This window comes from Callithrix jacchus, chromosome 10, assembly GCF_049354715.1.
Source record: "Callithrix jacchus isolate 240 chromosome 10, calJac240_pri, whole genome shotgun sequence".
Lineage (NCBI taxonomy): Eukaryota > Metazoa > Chordata > Mammalia > Primates > Cebidae > Callithrix > Callithrix jacchus.
Window position 1 is genome coordinate 47,090,918 of NC_133511.1, and position 21,745 is coordinate 47,112,662.

Genomic DNA, 21,745 nt, shown 5'->3' on the forward strand with positions numbered 1-21,745 from the left:
AAGATTCTATGACTAAAAATTAGGTTTGCAGAAGAAAGTTCTTCTGGTTTTCACTTATCCATGGAAGTGGTTCCAATCAGGAAATGTTGAAGCTAACAGTGCTATTCAGAAGAAATCAGTTATGTATAAACTACAAAAGGAAAAGAGGACAAGCAAGCTATTCAAAGTCATCATCTACCTTTAGAAGATTACACAGAGACTGATAGAAAGGAGATTCAGAAGTTTTCTGCTAGTTGAGCTAGTAACCTACCTAATATAACAAGTGTCAATCATTGACATAGTTCATTTTATCCTTCAAAATGAATTATAGAGTACTTACTAATACTTAAGCATAAAGACATGCACTACAAGTGATTAGCTATGGTTTTGGCATAAGTATCCCTTCTAAACCAATGTACTATTGATGTTTCACTGAATAAATATTGAGCTCCTATTACACTAAGCCCTGACTAAATTCTGGGGATACAGTGTTGATTGGAGAGATAAAGTCCCTGCCTTCATGGAGCTTGCATCCTGCTGAGGGAAACCCGGTAAATGTTTTGGCTAGAATGTCCAGTGTTCTGCTTGTGCTGGTGCTTGTCTAGAATGTTTCATTTTTCCTATCCTGCTATTAGATTTTATCCTTCTTCATTCCACTCAAAGCACTGCTCTAGCTCAGTCCTCAGCATTCCACTGCAGATGAATTGCTTCCCTGTAATTAGGCTAGTTTGCAGAGTTCTCAGACTTAAGATGGCTGAAATTTCAAACTTTGGCATGATAACTGCACATTCCATCACATGTACTTCTATTCCTTTATTTTGGTTCCTATTCACTATGAGAGAAACCCACATAATGGCAAGGATGGTGTCCCTCAAGTATGAGCATACTCTGAAAAAAAATGCTCTCTGCTCATAAACACCTTCTGTAAAAGATCATTTATTTTTTCCAAGAGGGCTTCTATAAGCTTCCCTGAATAAAAAAATAATCTCTCTTTGAAGCCATAGCCTGAAGAAATTCTCCTTGGTCAGAGGTTGTTTTCACTATCATCTCACCATCAAATATATTCCACATTCCATCCATGCACAAATTCCTGTTCTGTGGGTTAAAAGTTCTCCTTTTATGCTCCCAACAAAAATTATATACCCAACACAAATTATGCGCTTGTTCACCAAAAGACATGGACGATAACATTCATAGTAGCACCATTCATAATAGCTTCAAATTGGAAACAACCTGAATGTCCATCAACAGGAGAATGAATCAATACCTTGTGGTATATTTCTACAACAGGATGCTATACATCATGAAAGTTGATAAAACACAGCTACACCAAACCACTCAGATGAACCTCACAAAGTAATAATGAGCACAAGAAGCCAGATAAGTAAGAATGCATAAGGTGTTATTTTGTTTAAGTTCAAAACTTAAACAAAAGTTCAAAACTAGACAAAGTTGATGTAGAGTTTTGAAGTAGTTCACTTTGGGATGAGAGAGAGGAGAATGTTCGGCAGAGGGCATGAGGAAATCTTCTGGGGTGCTGGTAACATTCTACATTTTGACTTGGTATCACAGCTCTGTTCATTTTGTAATATCCATTGAACTATATACTTAGGATTTGTGCACCATATTCACTAAAAAGAGTTTTTCTTAATAAAAGTTATCCATTTGCCACATTTATCAAGGTTTTATTTAGGTCCCACTTCCATGGAGGAGCTGCTCCTCACCATTCCTGGGAGGCATATGGGGCCAGGAAGGTTTTTCTCCCCAGGTAAGTGAAAATTGTGTTAATTGTGTATATGGGGGGTAGGGACAAAATCACACTCCAAATGGGAAAAGCCAAGGTTTGAAGAAGACAGTTTCGAATAAAGTGAGGCCATAATCACATGATGAAATAGAGGCCAGAAACTGGTGGGATCAAGCCCCAGAAAGCTGGTATCTGGGCATGAGAGGTTATGGGGCACAATATTTACATGCACAGACACTGGAGCCAGAATCCCTGGGTTGATTTCCCAAAACCACTAGCTTCTGTTTTACCGTGGGCAGCTTCCTCAACCTCTCTGTGCCTCAGGCCCTCCATGAAATGCACCTGAGAAGTCAAAATGTGATACTTGTCAAGCACTCCCAGCTGTGTTTGTCCCATGCTGGGGCTCAACATGTGTCAGTTACTACTACATCTACATCATTTTCTGCTCTTACAGTCCACATGCCAGTGCATGGCTGCCCACTGCTCACATGTTTTATAGGAAAGCAGAGGAAATCATTCTCTTCCTTCCTAGTCCTAGTTCCAAAGTTCCCAGGCCAGATACCTTCCCTATCCATAAAAGCTGAGTAGCAAACAGGATCAAATTCTATAAAATGACCACTCCCACCAAACCATGTGAATTGGGAGTCAGACATTCAACAAGAGGGGCAGGTCAGTTTCCAGACTAACAAGGAATGATTCGAAAGATATCAAGAGGAGTACAGTGTAAATATATATGGGTGGGTCTGCCTTTCTTCAAAATGAATGAAATTGTGCCTTTATACACACAATGTAAAAGTGTACATTAAGCCTGAGTGTTTGCCCCAGATTTAACTCTCTGCTTAGCTAAGTCATGACTGGTATTTGCCTAGAAATAAAACAAAGCAGGTCCCACTTTCTGAGACAAACATTTTAATTTTATTTTGTATCTCACTGGGTTTTTATCCCATCACATATCTACGTGCTCTGTTTCACTATTTCATCTCAGGGTTTCTGAATGTTCTCCTTGAACAAACAATATAAACACAATAAATGGTGTAACAGGCAAGAGCTTTGACACAGAAGTGGAGGCACATTAGCTGCAAGACATCCAAGGACACCAAGATAAAGCAGAGAAAAGCATGAAGTAGCTGGTGCATGGGGCTTGGAGGGAAGAATGGACAGTGGTGGTTGTGGAAGAGCACTGCAAGCTCAAACAGTGTGCTAAATTTCAGATGTTAGTGGAAATGTCGAATAGGTGTGTGTGTAGGCAATTATAAACATGAGAAATGCATAGAATGGTGCCTTACACAGAGGAGGTGCTAAATGAATATTATCCAAATGAGTGAGAGAATGAAAAGAGGAGAGATAAGGGATTTGCTGTCATTCATCTGTAGGAGCTTTGATAAGTCAAGGAATTTTAGGATTAAAAGGGGCCAGTAAAGTCTATTCCCCTTACAAGTGGTTTGAGCTTGAATACCTCCGTCTCAGGTTTGAATTAGGAATCAGTAAGAAAGAAAAAGAAAGCAACACCGACACATGGATTTTTTTTTTTAGGAAGTTAAAAGCATTCTAGAATAATGGATGGTTGAAGTACTATTTGTAGGAAAAAAGAAGAATTGGAATGGACCCCAAGGAGGTCATTTATCATGTCATCTCTCTGCTGGCTGTAAAATACAGAAATCATTAGCTTGATGACAACAATACTCTACATTTGTGTAGTACTTCCAGTTCTGAAAGTGCAGTCAAAGACATTATCTCCATTAATTCTCACAAGCATGTAGGTATTCTTTTCTGGGACTCAAAGGAAATTACTAGCTCAGAAATAATGGATGCTTGTTGATGTATAGAGGTTCAATTACCTTAGACATAAAGATAGAACGTCCTTTAAAAGATTCCCCCACAAAATAACATATTCATTTATTTAGTAACAAGGAGAGTTGCTGAGAATTATTATGATGTCTTGTCTTTTCAAACCTGTGAATTTATCAATATTAACTCGGAAAGTATCTTTATCTTTTTCCCCAAGGTAACAGCAATGAGAGCCACCAAGGTGCTTTGGACATTTTCCAAGGAGAAGGAGGATGATGCTTGGTAGGAAAGAGGGGAGTGGCCCCACCCTGGAGGTGACTTCCCAGGGACTGAGAAGGGCGGGATGTTCAGTTGTTCTGGGTCTCACTTTGCACTTGTGTACCACTTGCAAGCATCATAAGAGAAGGACACGATTTAGATGTGGGTGGTGGTTCTGGCAGCGGCAGAGTGATTGCTGTGAGAGGTATAACTATAACCCCGCTGGTGCAAGAAGCCTGACTGGTAGCAAAAGACTAGAGCTCATCCCATGCTTCACAAGAGGCAGATGTAAGGGACAGAGACCTTTCACTTCCATTTTCCTCAACTACATACCTATTGGGATTTTGGTATGATCCATAGGAGATGGAAGAAAATTATAAAAACTAATATTGGAATTGTTACTAATCTCGGCAAATTGAGATTTGATTTGATATAGAAAAACAAAGACATACAATATTCCTTATACTTGAGATGTCATGGACTGATTGTACATATGTTGATCTTCATTCAGCAGGTGTTTATTGAGCACTTACTGGGAGCCAGACGTTCTAGTAGATGTTGGGGATATAGGGGAGAATAATACAGAACTGGATCTTGTTTTTTTAAGTAGCTTGTTACATCTGTCATGGACAGACAATTAAACAAGGAATAACCAGACAGACTGCTGAGTGTTAGAACAGGAAAAAGACAAGGATTTGAGACACCAGCTAAAAGGGTTTACATAACCTGGTCAAGGGGACAAAGACAGCACCCGGCAGAAGTCACAGTTAAGCTAAGACCTGAAGGATTCTGTCTTGCATCACACAACACTGCCTTCCCACCAGTGCTATGCTAAACACTTACTGCAGTTACATAGTATTTGCTATTTTCAAATCTTTCTCTTACTAAGCATTGAGCTCCCAGAGGTCTTAGAGCATCATATAAATTATTTTTAATAAATCTTCGTGTCCTCAGCACCTCTGACAGAGCTCCTACACTTAGTAGGTTTTAATACATAGCTGCTAAATGACACAAAAATTGAATGAATAGAATGAGTGATGAATGATGGGAGACCTAATTGCACTATATGGGAGAAATGCTAGTGTTTATCTGCAAAGGGTGCAGGCTGGATGCTGCATTCTAGTTAAGCAGTGTCACTACTACGTCCTCCAGATAGCCAGTTGCTGAGCATCTGCTAATTAAGGCTATACTGCCGCTCTGAGGGCAGTCTGGGTAATACCAGGATTGGACAGGACACCGTCGCCTGCTCTGGTTCTCTGCTTCAGGTTGGTGAGAGCACTAGCAATACAACCTCCTCTTTGAAGGAAAGGTCTGCCAACCCCATCACGGTCCTCCTTACTCAGGCAGCCCTTCTTGTCTTCTCTTAAAAAGTGCAGGCTGGCTAAGGAAACTGAACCTCACTTTCATAGCACAATTTTGGGGGCACAGAGGAATTGAATTACATTCTTTTCCTTGCGTGTAGGTTGGAGAGGAAGAATCCAGCCCTTATCCCACCCTTCCCAGTACCCTTGAAGAACCACCCCTAGTTGACCACCTGGGGTAAGTATGAAGCCAGCATACTCACCTCAGCACAGGAGGTAAGTGCTTTAGCTGAAATATTTCTCATCCTTAGCCACTCTACTTCTTACCCCTCCAGGGAGCTTTAAATGCTGGTGAATTCTGATCAGCATCTTAGAAGGGAATAAATAATGAACTAGCACCCAGAGCATCTTCCTCACTGGTCTCTTGGCCAGCCCCTCAAACTTCTGTCCAATCATTGCTGTATGGCTTAATGAACTGAGGGCAAGAAAATCGAGATTCTAACCCTGGCTTTGATGATTCCTATGCATTACACCTTGGATTAGTTGATTAATCTCTTTGAACATCAGTTAGTAGATCTATAAAATAAATATTAATATATCTGACCTATCTATCTATTTGAAAAATCAAATGGTACAATATGAGGAATGCCCTTTGTGAACCCTAAAAGCACTATACACATGCAAAGCATTATTCTTATGTCCAATACATCTGAAAATGTTGTATAATGATTCCATAAAAATGTACTTTTGTGTTGTGAAATTCTCACTGTCTCTGCTTGTTAATCCAGGGAAATCACTAGTGTTCCTTTCACCTGATTGTCTCATTTCTTTCACTGATCAATTCATTCGAAAAGCAGTTATGAGCACAATTCAAAATATTGATCCAATATTTTATACAATTCTCAATCAGGCAATGCTCAGAATCACTAGGAACTGTTCTTGGTGCTGGAGATACCACAGCTATTAAGGCAGGTAAGTCCCTGCTGTCCTACACTGGGGCTAGAGCAGCGAGTAAAATGACAGTCCCTCCCCTTAGGAGTTTACATTCTAGTGAGGGAGGTAGGAATTTAAAAACTAATCATATGAATAACTGTGTGTGTGTGTGCATGTGTGGGAGGTAGGAATTTAAAAACTAATCATATGAATAACTGTGTGTGTGTGTGTGTGTGTGTGATATGGTTTGGCTCTGTCCCCACACAAATCTCATCAGAATTGTAATTCCCAGTGTTGGGGGAGGGACCTGGTGGGAGGTGATTGAATCGTGGAGGCAGATGTCCCCTTGCTGTTCTCATGATAGTGAGTGAATTCTCAAGATATCTGGTTGTTTGAAAGTGTGTAGCAGTTCCCCCTTCACTCTCTTTCTCTCCTGCCACCATGTGAAGAAGGTGCTCTCTGCCATAATTGTAAGTATCTTGAGGCCTCCCCAGCCATGCCTCCTGTACAGCCTATGGAACTGTGAGTCAAGTAAACCTCTTTTTTTCATAATTTCCCCAGTCTCAGGTAGTTCTTTATAGCAGCGTGAGAGTGGAATAATACAGTATGTACGTGGCAATATTAAACCCTTATTAAGGACACAGGAAAAAGGAAAATGTTTAATATTGTTATCCTCTTGTCCTCACAAACCCTCAGCTGCTAGTGGGAAAATTAACTAATATCCAATGTCTTTAAACTCCATTTGATCCAATATTTTATACAATTCTCAATCAGGCAATGTTCAGAATCCCCAGCAAAATGTTCAGCTTTCAGGTTGCCCTCCCATCCCTCTGTTTTGAGGGACCTGGCCTATAAATAATATTTTAATGCACTCTTATAAAAACTTAAAATGAATCTGCAAAAGCCATGGTGACCAAATGATCAGAATTTTATCTCAAAGTGGGATCATTCACAGTGCTCTGAGAGGCATATTGGAGCCAAGGCAAAAGGAAAAATCAGAATTCCTGACCCCACCTCGATTTAAAATTTTTATTCTGGCTCCATTGTGGATTTTTGCATTAATTTTGATCTTTTTTTTTTTTTTTTGAGACACAGTCTCACTCTGTCACCCAGGCCGGAATGCATTGAAGTGATCTCTACTCACTACAACCTTGGCCTCCTGAGTTCAAAAAAATTATCCTGCCTCAACCTCCTGAGTAGCTGGGATTACAGTCATGTGCCACCACGACCAGCTAATTTTTTTTTTTTTTGTATTCTTAGTAGAAATGGGATTTCACCATATTGGCCAGGGTGGTCTCAAATTCCTGATCTCAGGTGATCTGCCTACCTCAGCCTCCCAAAATGCTGGGATTACAGGCGTGAGCCACCATGCTTGGCTGATTCTTTTTTTTTTTTTTTAAGCGATGGGCTTTTGCTATGTTGCCCAAGGATGTCTCGAATTCCTGGCCTCAAGTGATCCCACCTCAGCCCCCTGAGTGGATGGGACCACAGGCACACATCACCACACCCAGCTATTTGTTTTAATTTTCGTAGAGACAGGGTCTCACTATGTTGCTGAGGCTGTTCTTGAACTCCTAGGCTCAAGGGATCCTCCCACCTCAGTGTCCTGTGTAGCTGCTACTACAGGCGCATTCCACTCCACGCAGCTAATTTTTGGTTTGGACTGAAGTATTATTTCATCTCGGTCACTGAGGTTTTTCAGTGCCCCCTACCCTCCTTTATTTGGTGTTGTTCAAGCGCTTCTCCTGCTTCAGGCTCCCAAGTATCTGGAACCACCATGCCTAGCTAATTATTATTATTATTATTATGTATTTTTAGTAGAGACAGAGTTTCAGCATATTGGCCAGGCTGGTCTTGAACTCCTGACTTCAAGTGATCTCCCCTCTTCGGCCTCTCAAAGTGCTGGGATTACAGGTGTGAAGTACCTCATCTGGCCTCAACGCTCCCTTCGAGTTTGTGCCCAGTGTGAGTGCCTTGCTTTGCTGAGCCTGGTCGTGCCCTGGGATTTGAGACCTGACAGGTGTGGGTAACAATTGCAGTTGAGCTGCTCACTTGCTAGAGGACCTCAGGCTCCCTTCTGTGAGATTCACTTTGGCCATTTCTGGAATCCCCAGGACAGCTGGGTGGATTGCAGCGATGTTTACCCACCAAATCCTGAGTGCTGGAGCAGACGGCCCCACCTTTTACTCTCTTGGACTTCCAGCCTCCAGAACTGAGAAAGAGAAGAAATCTCAGTCTCTGAAGCCCTCCGCTTTGTGGCCTGAGATCACAGAGCCCCAGCAAACCATCACATTGGGTTAAGGGAATAGGTCCTCAGATCTCATAGCTGCAGACTGGCCACTGCAGGACTATCCAGTGGGACCCAGGGGTGCCTCTGGCCTATTGGGGGTTGATGAGCCAGTAAATTCAGAGCATTTCTGAAGCTCCTTGACCATGAGTGAGGAAGTTGAATGGTACAGGAAAAGGAGGTGAGCATGCACATTAAACCAACAGCCAAGATCTGTCACCACCATTGGGCACCTGTCAGGCTCCCGGCCCAGTGCTCCCAAAAACAGAGGGCCCCCTTCCCCTAACCCCTAGGAGAGTGATCCCACTCTTCAAGATGATGACAGCATGGGGAAGTCTCTGGAAAGGGCCTTGCCCCAGGGGATGGATCAGATGGCCTCAAATAACATGACAAAGAACTTCTTTATTACTTATCATTATTATTATTTGAGACAGGGTCTTGCTCGCTCTGCTGACCAGGCTTGAGTGCAGTGGCATGATCTAGCTCACTGCAGCCTCAACCTCCTGAACTCAAGTGATCCTCCTGCCTCAGCCTCCTGAACAGCTTGGACTTCAGGCGTGCACTGCCACACCTGGCTAATTTTTAAATTTTTATTTATTAATTATTATTTTTGAGACAGAGTCTCTCTCTGTCACCCAGGCTAGAGTGTAGTGGTACTACCCTGGCTTATTGCAACCTCCACCTCCCGGGTTCAAGTGATTCTCCAGCCTCAGCCTCCTGAGTAGCTGGGATTACAGGCACCTACCACCATGCTCAACTAATATCTATATTTTTAGTAGAGATGATGTTTCACCATGTTGGCCAGGCTGGTCTCGAACTCCTGACCTCAGGTGATCCATCCACCTCCCAAAGTGCTGGGATGACAGGCACAAAAGACCATCTTTCATTTTTGCAAGATGCTGACAGGTTTCAGCAGAGGTTTGAGCCAAATTGGCCATAGGCACCCAGGTGGCCTCCGGGATACGTTTCTCCCAAGCCAGGTTTGCACTCAGTCAGCCTCAGCATGCAGACACCCGTCTCCTGGGCACTAAACTTGACACTCTCGGTTCCAATCAGGCAGTGGGGCCCGGGAGAGGGACCCGGTTCACGTGCCAGGCTTGGGGGAAGCGTCCTAACATTCTCAGAAATGACCACGCCCAACACTCGCCCTGGGTGGCTTCCGTCTTCGGATCTGCTTTCTGAGAAGTGGGCATCCTCCCACACGCCCCCAGGTGTGGTGCCCAGGGTTCCCCACCACCCAGACCCTTACTAAGCTGCTCAACCCAGGCATCCAGAGCGCTGGCGAGACAGCCTGGGAGACGCAGAGTGGGAACTGATGACTGGGAGCGAGTATTGTGAATGTCTACACGCAGACTGACTTCAGGGGCGAGGAATTCCGCCTGGCAAGCATCTGGACTGCGGTGTTTCTGGGAGCTGGGAGCTGAAGCCAGCACAGGTCTCCCGGGAGGTGGGCTTTGCTGCCACCTGCTGGTCATGGCCCGACAAGCGGCCTCGCCATCACCACGGAGCGGGCTGGAGATGCCCTGTCCCAGGACCATGGCAGGAACGGATCCCGTCCTGCGTTCAGCTTGCTGGCAGGTGAGAAAGATGGTGCACAGCCTGCATTTACTTAATGATTTATTTTAAAATACCATTTAAAGACCGGGTGTGGTGTCTCATGCCTGTAATCCCAGCACTCTGGGAGGCTGAGGTCAGGAGTTCGAGACCAGCATGACCAACATGGTGCAACCCTATCTCAACTAAAAATATAAAAATTAGCTGGGTGTGGTGGTCCATACCTGTAATCTCAGCTACTTGGGAGACTGAGGCAGGAGAATGCCTTGAATCAGGGAGGAGGGCCTGCCCTGGCACCCTGCAGCCCTGACGCCAGCCCCATCGTGGGTCTGGATGACGATGCCTTCCCACTGGCCTTCCACCACAACCCCGGCAGCCACAGCCTGTTAAGCCCCAATGCCAGCTACCAGGCCACCCCTGCCGAGCCAGCCAGCAAGTACTCGCTGGTGTACCCGGACAGGGGTCAGGGCAGAGCCAGAGGGGACAGCGGTGCCCTGGAGTACGTCCCCAAGGCCGTGAGCCAGCCCCAGCGGCACAACCGCCCCACTCCCAGCGGAAAGTACGTGGTGGACAACTCCCGGCCACCCACAGACCTGGAGTACGACCCGCTCTCCAACTACTCCGCCCGGCACCCTAGCAGGACCAGCTACTGAGACAAGCATGCTGCCAAGCGGCCCTGGGTACCCTGCGGCAGCGAGCCCTACACGCCTGTCCCCAAGAAGCCCTGTGACCCTTTGGCAGTTGTGATGCAATGTTCTCAGACTCGGAAGATGAGGCCGCCATGGTCCCCAGTGACGAGCCCGCCACAGCCAGCACTCCCAAAGCCAGGGCTGACCCTGAGAGCAAGGCCTCCGGGCAGCCACCCTGCAAAGAGAGCCTGGAGGTCGAGGGGGGCAGCCTGCGTGAGACCAAGGAGACTGCCGTGCAGTGCGACTTGAGGGACCTCCAGCCGACTTCGGCCAAGCCCAGCTCCCCAACCCAGGCCTTGCAAGATGGGGGCTGCCCCAAGGAGGAGAAATTCAAGAGGAAGAAAAGCGGGGCCCCACCTGCCCTCACCGTAAAGACGGTGCCTAGAGGAAAGACAAGACCAAGGACAAGTGTCGAGGTCGGGGGGAGGGGCCCTGAGTGGACAAGAAGGAACTGCAGACCAGCAGCCCCGAGTGCAAGGCAGAGCGACCAGAAGGGACCAAGAAGAAGCCATCTTTGGCCACTCCCATGGCCAGCTCAGGGAAAGGGAGGCCTGACTGGCCAGTTTGGCAACCAAGCCCTGCAAGCGGGGACTCCCGACTGGCGGCCAGCAGAGCTCCACCTGGCCCCCCTCCAGCTTCCCGACAGGAAGGGACCAAGGCCCCCGTCCGGGAAGCTGGTGAAGCGCAAAGCCCGCCCACTGGACGAGGGTGCCTCCCAGGACGCCCCCAAGCTGAAGAGGTGGGCCCTGAGCCACGCTGACCTCTTTGAGGACGAGAGTGAGGACGAGGCCACAGGGCTGGGGGAACGGAGCATGCCAAGTGTGTGCCCCCCCCCCCCCCCCCGCCCTCAGCTTGGACTCCAGCCTGGGCTTCCCGGAGGCACAGGGGCCTGGCTCCCAGCGCCGTGTCCAGCCTCAGCAAAGCCAGTGGCCGCAGGGTTGTGTCCCATGAGGTGGTGTTGGGGGGCAGGTTGGCTGCCAAGACCAGCTTCTCGCTCAGTCGCCCGAGCAGTCCCCGGGGGGAGGACCTTAAAGGGGCCACCCTGTACAGCCGCCTCAATGAGTACCTGCTTACCCAGGACCAGCTCAAGGAGAACGGCTACCCTTCCCTGCACCCAGAGCGGCCCGGGGATGAGGGGGGGGAGGAGCGGAGCGCCATCATCTTCACAGCTGAGAAGGAGAGGCCCAATAACTCTTCCTGCAGGACCTGCTGCTGCTGTGGCACCGCGTACTTCGTGTGCTCCTCAAGCCGCTGTGTCAGTGATGAGAAGTGTTACTACCACTGGGGACCGCTGCGCCAGAGCCGGGTGGCCGGAGGCTGGGAGACCCAGTACATGTGCTGCTCCCCTGCTGACGTCTCTGCTGCCGGGTTGCCAAGCAACACGTGCTGGACGGCCGGAAGGAGCGCCCAGAGGGCTTCGTGAAGACCTTTGAGAAAGAACTCTCTGGAGATGCCCACCCGGGGATCTACGCCCTGGACTGCCAGATGTCCTGACTGACGTACCGCCTGGAGCTGACACGTGTCATGGTGGTCGACACTGATGTGCACGTGGTCTATGACACCTTCGCGAAGCCGGACAATGTGATCGTGGACTACAACATCAGGTTTTCGGGTGTGACGGAGGATGACCTCGCAGACACGAGTGTCACGCTGCACGACATCCAGGCCGTCCTGCTGAGCATGTTCAGCGCCAACACCATCCTCATCGGACACAGCCTGCAGAGCGACCTCCTGGCCCTGAAAGTCATCCACAGCACCATAGTGGACACGTCCCTGCTCTTCCCCCACCTCCTCGGCCTCCACTGCAAGCGATCCCTGCGGAACCTCGTGGCCGACTACCTCAGACAGATATCCAGGACAATGTAGACCTACACAGCTCCAGCCAGTATGCCGGCGCCTGCATGCACCTGGTGATTTGGCAGGTCCGAGAAGATGCCAAGACCAAGCGATGACGCCTGCCCTCCTCCTGCCCACCTCTCCTGCCGGCTCAGCCTGTCCTTAGCCCTGGCCACTTCCAAACAGTGCAATAAATCTCCGGTAACCCATCCGCCTGGTGAGGCAGCCCAGAGCAGTGGGAGGAGCTGGTGGCCGGAGGACGCCTCGCCCAGCCCATGTTCTGCCGCAGCCCCTCGCACCCCTTCCCACCCTCTGCCCCCCAGACCTCTGGCGTCTCTATAAACTGCTGCTGACAGAGACCAGGACCGAGCCCACCCCCAAGTGGCCCACAGCCCCTCCTGCCCCTCCGGCCAGGCCCTCGCTCCTTCCCAGGTGGCAGCCCACACCTCTGCTCCTCACTCGGGGCACGGGGTGGGCTTGTCCCAGGTTTGTTTGAGACAGTCTTTTTTGATTTTGTATTGTTATTTTTATTATTTTTATTTAAACCTGATGACTTGCACAGCCCTTTTCCACTGGGAAGAGGGGGCCTGCTGCCTTCCCACCTGGGGGCTGGGGATGGGACAGACTCCAGCGGGGGCCAGGGCCACACTCAGCCCAGCATGGGCTGGACCTGCCTCCGGGTTCCAGGGGCTGGCCTGCCTTTGGGGCGGCCAGCTTCTACCACTTGCTGCCCCACCTCTGCACTCCGTGACCCCTGAGAACCCAACCAGCCCCTCATTGGCCCCAGGGCCTGCCATCCATGGAGCCCACTGGCCTCCAAACACTGTCTTCCCACCGGAGCCCCATCTTCCTTCACAGGCTCTCTGAATCCCCTTTTCCTCAACTGCAGGCAGGGACAGAATAAATGTTTGCATGGATTAAAAAAAAAAAAATCTCTCAGGCCAGGTGCAATGGCTCATGCCTGTAATCCCAGCACCTGGGGAGGCCGAGGCGAGAGGATCACTTAGGCTCAGAAGGTCGAGACCAGCCTGGTCAATAGAGCAACACCAGGTGTCTACAAAAAATCAAAAATTAGCTGAGTATGGTGGCAGGAACGACTCGGGAGGCTGAGGCAGGAGAATCGCTTGAACCTGGGAGGTTGAGGTTGTAATGAGCCAGGATCACACCACCATACTCCAGCCCGGATGACTCTAAAAAAATAAAAAGTAAAATTTAAAATAAATAAAAATAAAATCTTTTTTTTTTTTTTTTTGAGAGAAAGTCTTGCCCTGTCCCCCAGGCTGGAGTGCAGTGGTGAGATCACAGCTCACTGCCACCTCTGCCTCCCAGATTCAAGCAATTCTTCTGCCTCAGCCTCCCAAGTAGCTGGGATTACAGGCTCCCGCCACCATGCCTGGCTAATTTTTGTATTTTTAGTAGAGACAGGTTTCATCATCAAGCTGATCTGGAACTCCTGACCTCATGATTCACCCGCCTCAGCCTCCCCAAATACTGGGATTGCAGGGGTGAGCCATTGCACCCAGCCTCTCTTTTTAATAATTGGATTGACTTTGGTCTATGTTCTCCCCTGGGGCCCAATTCTTCTCTGGAGTGGGGCCATCCTGGGCACTGCAGGATGCTGAGCAACATCCCTGGCCTCCACCGCTCCATGCCAGGAGCACCCTGTTCCAGGGTAGCGGCCCAGGCTGCAAAGAAGATGCATCTGGGAGCTGGGCATTTCACATTGGGGTGACCCAGCCTGGGTGAGGGGAGGAGGCCTCCATGAGATGACTCAAGCCAGAAACCTACTCTAGGCAGGATCCAGTCTCCCATGGCACAAAAGCCCCAGTTCCAGAGCCGCTGGAGATGTTTTAAAATCCAGTTGACAACAGATGAATAAAATAGTTGTGAGTGTATAATCATGACTCCAGTCTGGATTCTGTTTGTCTTTGTGCGGAGACAATTGTAAAATACAGCTTTGGATTTCTTTTTATTGAGACAGAATCTTTCTGCGTTGCCCACGCTGGAGTACAGTGATGTGATCTCAGCTCACTGCAACCTCCACCTCCCAGTTCAAGCGATTCTCCTGCCTCAGCCTCCCGAGTAGTTGGGACTACAGGCACCCGCCACCACACCTGACTAATTTTTGTATTTTTAGTAGAGATGGGGTGTCCCCATTTTGGCCTGGCTGGTCTTAAACTCCTGACTTCAGGTGATGCACCCACCTCGGCCTCACACAGTGCCGGGATTATAGATGTGAACCACCGCGCCTGGCCAACTTTGGACTTTTTTTGAGTGAAGGACGTGACCCAGGAGGGCAAATGTGCCCCAGGCCCTGAACATCGTAACATGACCCTGTAGCTGAGTAGAACCAGCCAGGGTAAAGGATGGTGTCTAAAGGCAGCGAAAAAGGAATTCAGACAAAGAATTTCTGATGACAGGTGAACCCTGCTGCTGGCTGCAGCCTCTTTCCTGGCACAGGCTGTCTCCTGTTGAATCAGCGCCTAAGTTGAATTAGTTGAATTTGCTTGAATTATGTTCAATTAGGTGTTGAATTAACATGTAGGGTGGCCTTGGGCTCTCAGGCCCTCACCTAAAGTCCATTGTCTCAAGCTACTGCCTCATGGACCAGCAGATGTCTACACTGCCTGGAGTGGGAGAGAACCTGTGTTAATTCTTTGGAAAAAAATGCAGTCTGTTCCCTGCTCATAGTAATAAACTTCTAATGGGACACATGGCAAAAACCAGGGGGACCCCCAGCTCCTGGAATTCACTCCTTCTCTCTCCCCATTCAGGGTGTGGATTTTTTTTTTTTTTTTTTTTTTTTTGAGACGGAGTTTCGCTCTTCTTACCCAGGCTGGAGTGCAACGGCGCGATCTCCGCTCACCGCAACCTCCGCCTCCTGGGTTCAGGCAATTCTCCTGCCCCAGCCTCCCGGGTCGCTGGGATTACAGGCATGTGCCACCATGCCCAGCTAATTTTTTGTATTTTCAGTAGAGACGGGGTTTCACCATGTTGACCAGGATGGTCTTGATCTCTTGACCTCGTGATCCACCCGCCTCGGCCTCCCAAAGTGCTGGGATTACAGGCATGAGCCACCGCACCCGGCCCTTTTAATTTTTTTTTATTGCATTTTAGGTTTTGGCGTACATGTGCAGAACATGCAAGACATTTGCATAGGTACACACATGGCAGTGTGTTTTGCTGCCTTCCTCTCCTTCACCCATATTTGGCATTTCTCCCCAGGTTATCCCTCTCCAGCTCCCCACCCCCGCTGTCCCTCCCCTCTTCCCCCGAATAGACCCCAGTGTTTGGTACTCCCTTCCCTGTGTCCATGTGTTCTCATTTTTCATCACCCACCTATGAGTAAGAATATGCGGTATTTCATTTTCTGTTCTTGAGTCAGTTTCCTCAGAATGATGTTCTCCAGATTCATCCATGTCCCTACAAACGACACTAACTCATCATTTTTGATTGCTGCATAATAATCCATGGTGTATATGTGCCACATTTTCCCAATCCAGTCTATCATCGATAGGCATTTGGGTTGGTTCCAGGTCTTTGCTATTGTAAACAGTGCTGCAATGAACATTCGTGTGCATGTGTCCTTAGAGTAGAACGATTTATAGTCCTTTGGATATATACCCAGTAATGGGATTGCTGGGTCAATTGGAATTTCTATTTCTAAGGCCTTGAGGAATCGCCACACTGTCTTCCACAATGGCTGAACTAGTTTACACTCCCACCAACAGTGTAAAAGTGTTCCTTTTTCTCCACATCCTCTCCAGCATCTGTTGTCTCCAGATTTTTTAATGATCGCCATTCTAACTGGCGTGGATGGTATCTCAATGTGGTTTTGATTTGCATCTCTCTAATGACCAGTGATGATGAGCATTTTTTCATATGTTTGTTGGCCTCATGTATGTCTTCTTTTGTAAAGTGTCTGTTCATATCCTTTGCCCATTTTTGAATGGGCTTGTTTGTTTGTTTTTCCTGTAAATCTGTTTGAGTTCTTTGTAAATTCTGGGTATCAGCCCTTTGTCAGATGGGTAGACTGCAAACATTTTTTTCCCATTCTGTTGGTTGCTGATTCACTCCAATGACTGTTTCTTTTGCTGTGCAGAAGCTGTGGAGTTGGATTTTGGCTTTTGTTGCCAATGCTTTTGGTGTTTTGGTCATGAAGTCCTTAACTACTCCTATGTCCTGAATGGTTTTGCCTAGATTTTCTTCTAGAGTTTTTATGGTGCCAGGTCTTATGTTTAAGTCTTTAATCCATCTGGAGTTAATTTTAGTGTAAGGTGTCAGGAAGGGGTCCAGTTTCTGCTTTCTGCACATGGCTAGCCAGTTTTCCCAACACCATTTATTAAACAGGGAATCCTTTCCCCATTGCTTGTTTTTGTCAGGTTTATCAAAGATTGTATGGTGGTAGATATGTTGTGTTGCCTCTGATGCCTGTTTTGTTCCATTGATCTATATCTCTGTTTTGGTACCAGTATCATGCTGCTTTGATTACTGTAGCCTTGTATAGTTTGAAATCCGGCAGTGTGATGCCCCCCGCTGTGTTCTTTTTGCTTAGAATTGACTTGGCTATGCGGGCTCTCTTTTGGTTCCATATGAAGTTCATGGTGATTTTTTCCAGTTCTGTGAAGAAAGTCAATGGTAGCTTGATGGGGATAGCATTGAGTCTGTAAATTACTTTGTGCCGTATAGCCATTTTCACGATATTGATTCTTCCTAACCATGAACATGGAATGCTTCTCCATCTGTTTGTGTCCTCTCTGATTTCATTGAGCAGTGGTTTGTAGTTGTCCTTGAAGAGGTCCCTTACGTTCCTTGTGAGTTGTATTCCTAGGTATTTTATTGCTTTTGTAGCAATTGTGAATGGCAGTTCGTTCTTGATTTGGCTCTCTTTAAGCCTGTTATGGCTGTAGCGGAATGCTTGTGATTTTTGCACATTGATTTTATATCCTGAGACTTTGCTGAAGTTGCTTATCAGTTTCAGGAGTTTTTGGGCTGAGGCGATGGGGTCTTCTAGGTATACTATCATGTTGTCTGCAAATAGAGACAATTTGGCTTCCACCTTTCCTATTTGAATACCCTTTATTTCTTTTTCTTGCCTGATTGCTCTGGCTAGAACTTCCAGTACTATATTGAATAGGAGTGGTGAAAGAGGGCATCCTTGTCTAGTGCCAGATTTCAAAGGAAATGCTTCCAGTTTTTGCCCATTCAGTATGATATTGGCTGTTGGTTTGTTGTAAATAGCTTTTATTACTTTGAAATACACTCCACCGATACCGAGTTTATTGAGGGTTTTCAGCATAAAGAGGTGTTGTATTTTGTCAAATGCCTTCTCTGCGTCAATTGAGATAATCGTATGGTTTTTGTTTTTGGTTCTGTTTATGTGGTGAATTATGTTTATAGACTTGCGTATGTTGAACCAACCTTGCATCCCCGGGATGAATCCTACTTGATCATGATGGATAAGTTTCTTGATGTGCTGTTGTGATCGGCTTGCCAGTATTTTATTGAAGATTTTTGCATCTATGTTCATCATGGATATTGGCCTGAAGTTTTCTTTTCTTGTTGGATCTCTGCCGGGTTTTGGTAACAGGATGATGTTGGTCTCATAAAATGATTTGGGAAGGATTCCCTCTTTTTGGATTATTTGGAATAGTTTCAGAAGGAATGGTACCATCACCTCTTTGTGTGTCTGGTAGAATTCGGCTGTGAACCCATCTGGGCCTGGGCTTTTTTTGTGTGGTAGGCTCTTAATTGCTGCCTTGACTTCAGACCCTGTTATTGGTCTATTCATAGTTTCGGCTTCCTCCTGGTTTAGGCTTGGGAGGACACAGGAATCCAGGAATTTATCCATTTCTTCCAGGTTTACTAGTTTATGTGCATAGAGTTGTTTGTAATATTCTCTGATGATGGTTTGAATTTCTGTGGAGTCTGTGGTGATTTCCCCTTTATCATTTTTTATTGCATCTATTTGGTTGTTCTCTCTTTTCTTTTTTATCAGTCCGGCTAGTGGTCTATTTTGTTGATCTTTTCAAAAAACCAGCTCTTGGATTTATTGATTTTTTGAAGGGTTTTTTGTGTCTCTATCTTTTTCAGTTCTGCTCTGATCTTAGTTATTTCTTGTCTTCTGCTAGGTTTTGAGTTTTTTTGATCTTGCTCCTCTAGGTCTTTCAATTTTGACGATAGATTTCTCCACTCTTCCACTCTTCTCCTATGGGCACTTATTGCTATATATTTTCCTCTAGAGACTGCTTTAAATGTGTCCCAGGGATTCTGGTATGTTGTGTCTTTGTTCTCATTGGTTTCAAAGAACTTCTTTATTTCTGCCTTCATTTCATTGTTTATCCAGTCAACATTCAAGAGCCAGTTGTTCAGTTTCCATGAAGCTGTGCGATTCTGGGTTAGTTTCTGAATTCTGAGTTCTAACTTGATTACACTATGGTCTGAGAGACTGTTTGTTATGATTTCCGTTGTTTTGCATTTGCTGAGGAGTGCTTTACTTCCAATTATGTGGTCAATTTTAGAGTAGGTGTGATGTGGTGCTGAGAAGAATGTATATTCTGTGGATTTGGGGTGGAGAGTTCTGTAAATGTCTATCAGGTTTGCTTGTTCTAGGTCTGAGTTCAAGCCCTGGATATCCTTGTTAATTTTCTGTTTAGTTGATCTGTCTAATATTGACAGTGGAGTGTTAAAGTCTCCCACTATTATTGTGTGGGAGTCTAAGTCTCTTTGTAAGTCATTAAGAACTTGCCTTATGTATCTGGGTGCTCCTGTATTGGGTCCATATATGTCGTCTGAGTAGTTGCTGACTTTTCAATTGGGTCTCTGAGTGGACGCCCAGATTGTTGATGATGAGGTATTTCTGTTACTTGATTTTCCTTCTACCAGTCTAGGCCCTCCACTGTATGACTGCTGAGATCCACTCCAGGCCCTGCTTGTCTGGGGTACACCTGTAGCAGCTGCAGAACAGTGAGGGATGCTACCAGTTTCTTCTGCTATCTTTGTCCCAGAATGATGCCCGCCTACTGTGTCTGATCAGTCCTTTTTGAGGTGACTCTGGATATACAGGGGTCAGGGAGCTGCTTGAGGAGACGGTCTGTACATTATAGAAGCTCAAGTGCTGAGCTGTGAGCTCCATTGTTCATTCAGGGCTGTTAGGCAGGTGTGTTTAAGTCTGCTGCAGCAGAACTCTTAAAACCCCTGTTTTTCCTCAGATGTTCTGTCTCGGGGGGTTGGGGCTTTCTTTATCCAAGAAAAGAAATAGTTGCACTATCCTGACCAGCTAGGAGGCAGTCTAGTCACTGTTTGCCTGCCGAGGCTCCGCCCTGCTGATGTGGTGTCCACCCTGTTGCTATGGGCTCTGCCCTGCAGCCGCAGGCTCTGCCCTGCTGCCACCGGCTCCTCCCTGCAGCGGAGTCTCTCTGTTATGGCGGGTTGCCTCGGCAATAGCAGGCTGCGTCAGCAATGGGAGTGTACCTCAGTAGGGTCGGATTGCCTCGGTAATGGCGAACGCCCCTCCCCCACCAAGCTGCACCATCCTGGGTTCAGCTGGGCCCGCAGTGAAACTCTCCACCTGGAGCATTTCGAATTGCCATTTTGTTTGTCCCTGTGGGGTGAAACCTTTCGAGCCCGCTCGCCTGGCTCCCTGCCTCTGAGCGCCTTTCTTTTGTTTTTTTAAATTGTACGGATGGCTCTCTCCCAGGTGTTTCGGTTGCCCGCTGTTAGAGCACCAGGATCTGTGTGATTTCCCGTGCAGCTAGCCACTGTGCTGGCTCAAACGCCACTTCCCAGGAATCTCCTGGTCTGGCTCACTGTCCAAGTCCCGTTTAATCAGATGGATATGCTAATCTGCCCTCCCAAATCTCAGATTGCCAGTTTAGCAGGGCACCCGGGCCAGTGTGTTTTGTGTGGATTGTTGCGGAGTGCTGCTGCCCTGTGGTGCCGGCTGAAGCGGCTGCAACAGCCAAAACGGCTACGCTTGCATCCCATGTCTTTCCTACACCTGGGAATTTCCCCGTTCTGTGGGCAACAATGATCCGTCTGGAAATGCAGCTTTGACTCACCCTCTGAGCGTTCACTGAGAGCTGTGATCCTGAGTGGTTCTTACTGCGCCATCTTGAATCCTCTCCCCAGGGTGTGGATTTTAATGTGTGCAGCCTCCTGGGACCTCAATAGGAGAGATGGTCATGGGACAAAGAGTCTCTTGGGGGTTCATAGATTCCCCTAACCTGGGGGGGTTCTCAATCAGGGGCAATCCTGCCCCCAGGGGACACTGGGCAATGTCTGGGGACATCTGTGGTTGTCAGGACTGGGGGTGCTCCCAGCATGGAGTGGGTAGAGGCCAGGGATGCCACTCAACACCCTGCAGTGCCCAGGACAGCCCCAGCCCAGAGAAAAATCTAGCCCCAAATGTCCACAGAGTCAAGCAGAAGAGACCCTAATTATGTGAAAAAAAAAAAATCAAGGGACCCTGGCTATGCCAATAAACTCAGACTGCGGCGGCAGGTGAATCCTGAATGAAAAAGGTGCAAATCAGAGACTCTTAACAGCTTTGAGTTGTGTTCCACTGTGTGGAGGGCCACACTGTGTTACTGATGGACACTTGGTCATTTCCACCTTTTTTGCCATTGTGAGTCAAATGATCTGTATGGACATTTGTGGCATGGTTCTGTTTGAACACATGCTTTCAATTCCTCTGGGTACATAACTAGGAGAAAATTGCTGGGTCATGTGGCGCCTCTGTGTTCAGCCTTTTTAGGAAGTGCCAGACTGGCTTCCACAGGAGTGGCCCCATCTCGCAGCACACATGGGTTCTCAATGCCATGAGTCCCTTTGCTTTTAAACAAGGCACTGAGGCAGGAGGCGGGCTGATGCTGGTTCAAGGCCATCCTGGAGCTGTTGGCAGACCCAGAACTTGCAGCTGTGATTTGTGCCTTGGCTCCAGCCCAAGGCCTCCTTTCCTGGTTTCAGTGCATGGCTGGGCAAAGTGTGTGGAACAGCCCAACTTTCCGGGCCACTTTTGGGTACTTGGAAGCCACTGTCTGCTCTCAACGTGCCATCTGTGAGATTCAAAAGAGCCACCACTGAGCTTTTGGGTTGCACTGAAGTGGGAAATTCTCATTGCAAGGAAGCAGTGAGGCAGATGAAGCAGGAGTCGTCCCCAAGATCATGCACCCAGCTTGGCCACCAATGTGCCCGGCACAGTGAAGCCCTCAGCAAATGGGCACCTGCCATCCCCTCCAAATCTGGATGGCCCACCCCAGGACCTGGTGACCTGGGACAGACTCCTTCTTCTTCTGTCCCAGAAGGATCTTCTTCCCCTTTCAGCAGGGAATGGGGCAGTATGGAAAAAAACACTCAGTTGCCAACAGCCTGCTGA

At 47.5% G+C, this 21,745-nt stretch overlaps 1 long non-coding RNA gene and 1 pseudogene across 1 annotated transcript in view; both read left to right on the forward strand.

Moving 5' to 3' along the window:
- Positions 1-7,815, forward strand: part of LOC103796121 (uncharacterized) — a 97,902-nt gene extending 90,087 nt beyond the window's left edge. The window contains exon 5 of the long non-coding RNA XR_013523172.1: positions 1,662-7,815. This is a non-coding gene — a long non-coding RNA (uncharacterized LOC103796121). The remainder of the gene's footprint in view (positions 1-1,661) is intronic.
- A 2,259-nt stretch (positions 7,816-10,074) lies between these two features.
- Positions 10,075-14,270, forward strand: LOC100391140 (RNA exonuclease 1 homolog pseudogene; annotated as a pseudogene).
- The last annotated feature ends 7,475 nt before the right edge of the window (positions 14,271-21,745 follow it).